Source organism: Mastomys coucha, chromosome X (genome assembly GCF_008632895.1).
Source record: "Mastomys coucha isolate ucsf_1 chromosome X, UCSF_Mcou_1, whole genome shotgun sequence".
NCBI classification, from domain to species: domain Eukaryota; kingdom Metazoa; phylum Chordata; class Mammalia; order Rodentia; family Muridae; genus Mastomys; species Mastomys coucha.
The window spans coordinates 114,564,357-114,570,477 of record NC_045030.1 but is presented as its reverse complement, the minus strand read 5'-3'; the positions used below and the strand labels follow the sequence as shown (position 1 = coordinate 114,570,477).

General features: G+C 34.0%; 1 protein-coding gene across 1 annotated transcript in view; it reads right to left on the bottom strand.

The window, feature by feature from the left end:
- Nucleotides 1-6,121, bottom strand: part of LOC116094096 (nucleoporin GLE1-like) — a 42,780-nt gene that overhangs the window by 21,496 nt on the left and 15,163 nt on the right. The window contains exons 3-4 of the mRNA XM_031376042.1: nucleotides 4,272-4,387; nucleotides 3,961-4,006 (exon numbers count right to left, since the gene is read on the bottom strand). The gene's annotated coding sequence lies outside the window, so the exon portion shown is untranslated. The remainder of the gene's footprint in view (nucleotides 1-3,960; nucleotides 4,007-4,271; nucleotides 4,388-6,121) is intronic.

Below are 6,121 nucleotides of genomic sequence, written 5' to 3'. Positions count from 1 at the left end.
GTCCAAATGTTCCAATCATTGTCTGAGGAACTGTTGGCAGTTGCTGGTATTGGGTCAAGGGAGGTCAGTTTTCTTTAATATTATGAGCATTGATGGGTCAACTATATTCCAGTGGATTAAATCCAAATCCATGAATGGTCAGCACAAATTGGACTAGGTGGGTTCCAGTCCCCTGCTACATTAAGTTTCCATACTGGCCCTCAAATGCCCTTTAATTCTAAGTATCTCTCCCCTCAGTCCTTCTCTTAATTTCATCTCCCCTCCCCCTTCCAACCTTATACTTCCATTCTAGTCCCCATCCAACTCACCTTTACCCCAGCTGCAGTACATGTAAACATTCTACTATCTCAACTATTACTCTATTCTTAAGAATGCTTTTTCCTTTCTTAACAAGCAATATCTACTTTGATCCCACGTATAAGTTTCTCCTATTGGAAGCTGCTATAAATTTATATTCTTTTATATTCTTTTGTTTATTTTCTTAAAAACTTATTAAATTATTTTCAAGATTCTTATGAATCCATTTCTAAATTATGTTGTTTTTGAGAATTAGAACTCCAGAAGTGAACCTCAGTTTCCTTAGTAACATCACTACCATGTACAACTAAATACTGTACAATTTAAAAACAAACCACATATTTAATTAAATGATAACTAACCAAATACGTTGTAAAACACCTGGATTGCTTTATATGTAGGCAGACTCTTACCTCAAAGAATTAGCACACAATATTTTTTTGGCTTGAAAGTACTTCATTGAATTATTCAATTGCTGCCTTGTTTATTCACTCTCTGAGCAAACACATCTTTCTCCAAGGCATCTTCCATAGAATGATCTTTCTACAAACTGCCCAAAGGGAATGCTGTGTCTTCTTTTCTTTTACCCATTTATAATTACCTGATATTTTAATTCTGTAGCCTTTCTTGGGATTATTATCAATTTCTTTAGCACTCACGCTTCATGTATGCTCAAAGATCTTTTTTGTTTTGTTTTGTTTGGTTTGGTTTGGTTTGGTTTGGTTTGGTTTGATTTTTCGAGACAGGGTTTCTCAGTGTAGCCCTGGCTATCCTGGAACTCACTCTGTAGAGCAGGCTGGCCTCGAACTCAGAAATCCACCTACCTCTACCTCCCAAGTGCTGGAATTAAAGGTGTGCGCCACCACAGCCTCGATGTCAATTGTATTCTTAGTACCAATAATACTATGGCAAAGAGTACTCAATATGTATCTGTGATATAAATGAACTATTAGCATTCATGTAGAATTAGTAATCACAGTAGTGCCTGAAGAACTACCACCAATTACCACTATGTAATAAGATTAGAAGCAAAGATCATTTGCAAATTATTACTTAAATTCCCAAGAAGGATACGAAAACAAATATGTCTAGTATTTATATTAGCATCAGTGAGCCTGAAATTGAATAGAATTATCCTTTAACAGTGAAGACTATATTTACATTTCAGGCAGCAATTTAGTTTCATCAAAGGCAGATGGATAAGCCCTATTAAATTAATTTACACATTTAAATCACATCAATTATACTGTTTTGTCTCTATTTAGTTTGTGAATTTTTAATCACAATGTCATTTAAATATTTTAAACATAAATCTCTATTGCTTGTATTTCTCATTCTTAAATGACTACATATTAAAAACATTTACAAACTAAATAGAGGGGAAAAAGAAAATATAAGTAAATCCTATGGAATATAAAGTTATAAACATTTGAATCACAGTACAATAAATGTAGAAATTAATAGCAAAGCCTGGAGTTTACAAGTAATTTTAAAAAAATCTATGAAAAACATTTAAAACAAAAATAGAGCACATGTCTAAATAACAGGAATTTTTGTAAAAGATTGTTCAAATAGTAATAGTAGAGTTGCACGGCATGAGAAGTGGCTTCAGAATCCCAAAAGATTGGACAAAGAAAAGATAAAAAGGATCTATTAACTCAGAGGATGTCTAATCACAGTCATGATATTAAGTTTTAAATAGTGAAAGAGGTGAGGCATGCAGTGAGAGGTGTGCATGGTTAAGTAGGCTTCTTCAAAGTGAAGTGTTGTCTGGTTGATCATTACACCCATCCAAATTCTGCAAATTCTCTTAAAGAAGACTTTATTGTCTTAAGGGTAATATGGCAAGATCTTCTTTTACAAGGAAATTATTGCTCATTCAATCAGTAGATCGTGACACATCTAATTGTGTCAGATCAAGAAACATACTGAGAGGTCATGAGTCTTTACTTTGGTAAAGAACATTAATTTTTGACCTAAAGTTCCTTGATAGTGTCATGTAAGGCCAGAAGTACGTTCACCTATTTCTAGTATTCCAAAACCTTGAACCCTGTGACTATGGGTTGATGATGATGCTGCTGCTGCTGCTCCTCTTCCTCCTCCTTTGTTCTTCTTTCTCTTCTTCCACTTCTCATTTCATGTCCCTTTTTTTTTCTCATTAGTTTTATTACTTTCTTAATGGTATGTAATATTCTATCTTTTATTGCCTCAAGAAGTGTCTTCTCTGATGATGGCTGAGTAAAACACTGATCTATAAGTATTCTTGAACATCACTGGGAGTCATTTTATTGTTACATTATTTTCATTGAACAGTAGTAATTTGTTTTCTCCTCTTTCTTTGGCCTACCTAGTCACATGTTCTTGGTTATCCAAGCAGTGCCAGGTATGTGCTCCATCTTTTAGACTGGGCTTTGCATCAAATCAGATATGGTTGGTTACTCCCACAAGATTTGTGCCACCAGGGCACTACAATATCTTCTAAAATGAACATTATAATAGATTGAAGGTTTGTACCTGGATTGGTATTTATGTTTCTCCTCTGGTAGCTTGTCGAATAACTTCTGGTAAGAAGAAAACTATCTCATAGAGCTGACGCTATAGGTAGGTACCACTTTGACTTCTCTACATTCAATGAGTTGCATGTAGATGTTTTCTTCAGCAATATAATCTTGCCACCAGGTTGAATTGAGCAACCTATAAGGTTGGCAACATCCTGGGGATTCCTGTGAGTTTCCTTTGGCCAACAACTCAAATATATGTAACCCATTTGAGGTACTGGAATAATATAATGTAATGTAATGTAATATAATGTAATGTAATATAACATAATATAATACATATGGACAATAATATATATAAACAAACTATATTATGTTTCTATAATATGCTTCAAATGGTACACAAATTTAGATGGTTCTCTCTGTGGTTAATCCTTCAACCTCCTTGTTTGTTCCTTTCATTTCAGTCCTCACAATTTATTGGTGAAAGTAGGGTATTGAAGTTTCCCACTATCATTGTTTAAGGGTCAATATATGATTTAAGTTGTAGTAGTGTCTCTTTTACAAACTTGGGTGCCCTTGTGTTTGGGGAGTAAATGTTAACAATACAACTAATCACTATCATCTTGGTAGATTTTTCCTTTTTCTAATATGTGGTATCTTTCCCTATCTTCTCTCAGTAGTTTTGAGTTAAAGTCTATTTTGTCAGATATTAAAACGGCTATGCTAGGTTTCTTTTTACTTTCATTTCTCAGAATATCTTTTTCCAACACTTCACCCTGAGATAATGTTTATCCTTGATGTTAAGGTGTGTTTCTTGGATTCATTGGAAGGATTTCACATCCGTTTTATTAGTCTGTGTCTTCACATTTTGGAACTGATACCATTAATGTTGAGAGATATCAATAGCTAATGATTGTTGATTCTAACAAGAATCAATACTTTTACTGTTTTTTTTTAGTGGTGGTGATGGTGGTTGTCATGGTGTTTGGATTCATGTGGTGGGAAGAAAGTTAGGAGAGGAAGTTCTGTGTGATGCATAGGAGATTAGGGTAGGAGGGGGAAAAACAGCTGCAGCAGATATTCTGTTGCAGAGCTAGGGATGAAACTAGTGGATTGGATTTGGAGAAGAGGAGTAAGTGGTGAAGGTTTTCAGTTAGCTTACCTGTTTCTCTGGCTTGCTTAGCTTATGTGTTCCAAGGGAATTCTTGCTGAAAATAGAGGTTAGGATAATGGGGTGAGTTAGGGAAAGAAGGGTAAAATAGAAGATATTCTTTATCCACTGGAGATGGAGTCAGTGAAGAAAGGGAGACTGCAACAGGTGTTCTGATACTAAACTGGTGATGAGACTGGGGGATTGGATCTAGAGGAAATAAAGTAAAGTAGAATGTCTGTAGCTAGCATAACTGCTTCCCTGTCAGGAGCACCCTTTAGGTTAGGAGGGATTGCCTGATGGAGTTGAGAACTAACATGTACCAAAGAGTGAAGGGGAGAGGGCTTAGGAGAGGATGGTCCTTGGCATCCTCTGGAGATCAAGGCTGAGGCAGTGAATGTTCTGTTGCAGAGCTGCATATGAGACTGAGGAATGAGGTCTGGAAGAACAGAGAGAAGAGAATATCTGTAGTCAACTTACATGCTTTTCAGGCAGGACTAATTTTTTTTTAATCTTCAAAACATACCTAGAAACTTCTAGAAAGCCTTGTATTATGTATATGCCTTTCTGAGGAGTCTAAGATTGTAACTCAGCATGCAATTGCTTTTATAGTTACAATGTTTTAAGAAATATTGGTTTGGGGTGGGTAGTCATAGCAAGATCATACAAGATCCAAGTCATAAAACCTTAAATAAAAATCTGAAGAATTTTCTATTAATTTATCATTTACTAACTTTGGGTCTGAGGATGTTTTTAAGTATACTTTTGCAGCTCATGTACTGTCCACTTTTAAGGAAAACTGAGAATAAAAGGTGAATAAATAGAATAGTAGGATTAAAATAATTCAGAATGATCATAATGGGTCTGTTTCATTTTATAATGAATTTTATGTAAAATGTCCTTCCAGAAATTATATCTACTTCAAATGCTTTTTCTGTCACAAAAACACAAGTTCATGGGCTTGCAACAAAAGACGTGTGTATGATTTACTTGTGGAAAAACATAAGAAGGGTTCGGTGCATGCAACCCTATCACATTTGCATCTTTGTTCAAAGTTATATAAAATATACTAATTGCTCAAAATTATGCAAATTATACATATATACAATTCATACAAATTGTGCACAATTATAAATTATGAAAATTACACAAATAACATGAAATTAAGAGAGCTTCACAATGCACCAATGGGTCACACCTTAGACATTTGGTTTGGTTTTCCACCTTTTCTAGTTGCAGATGAGAGCATATATCCACATAGAGATATAACAACTTTCAAGGACCATCAGCACTTAGGGATACTCATCTATACCAAAGTTAAAAATAGCAGGCTGGTGAAGGCCATAAAGACAATAATTGAACACTGATGATGTAGAGATTGTTAATGGTGATGAGTATGATGCCATTTGTTGACATCCTCATGTCAAAATCATTGTAATTCCTATATTTTGGTTTAGAGGGACCCTGATTAATAGAGACTGTACTGTCTGCTGTTTCAAAATTGACAAACATCATATCCCTGATATATATGTGTGTATACACACACACACACATACACACACACACACACATATATATATATACACACACACACGGTGTGTGTGTGTGTATGTGTGTGTATATATATATATATATATGTGTGTGTGTGTGTGTGTGTGTGTACGTGTGTGTGTATGATATTTATTAGATTTACTCTGAGTATATATATAATAAAATTATTAGTTATGATTTTAGAGTGATATTTTGAGATATAAAATTTACAAAATGCTTATAGTTCTGTCATTCATAAATTTTAAGTAGTTTATAACTATTCTAAGGATGCTAGCTAGGGTGGTTCTGGCTCCCATTGTGACTTTCTTTCTCTCTTCCATGATGGGCTATTTGATTAACATTATTAGTTAATGAATAATACATATATTTATTTATTATTTTTCCTTCAATTTATTATTTTTTTACTTTACATAAAGATTGCATGCCTTCCCTCTTTTCCCAGTCAACCTCTAATACTTCCCCTTCCTGCGTACTCCATTCTTATATATAATGAAACAAAATTAGGCAATATATTTAGGACTATATATATATTATAAGAATATATCTATAGAAATATAGATGGATATTTATGGGAATACTATGTAATTATTTGTATGCAATGTATAATTATTTAGAGCAATAT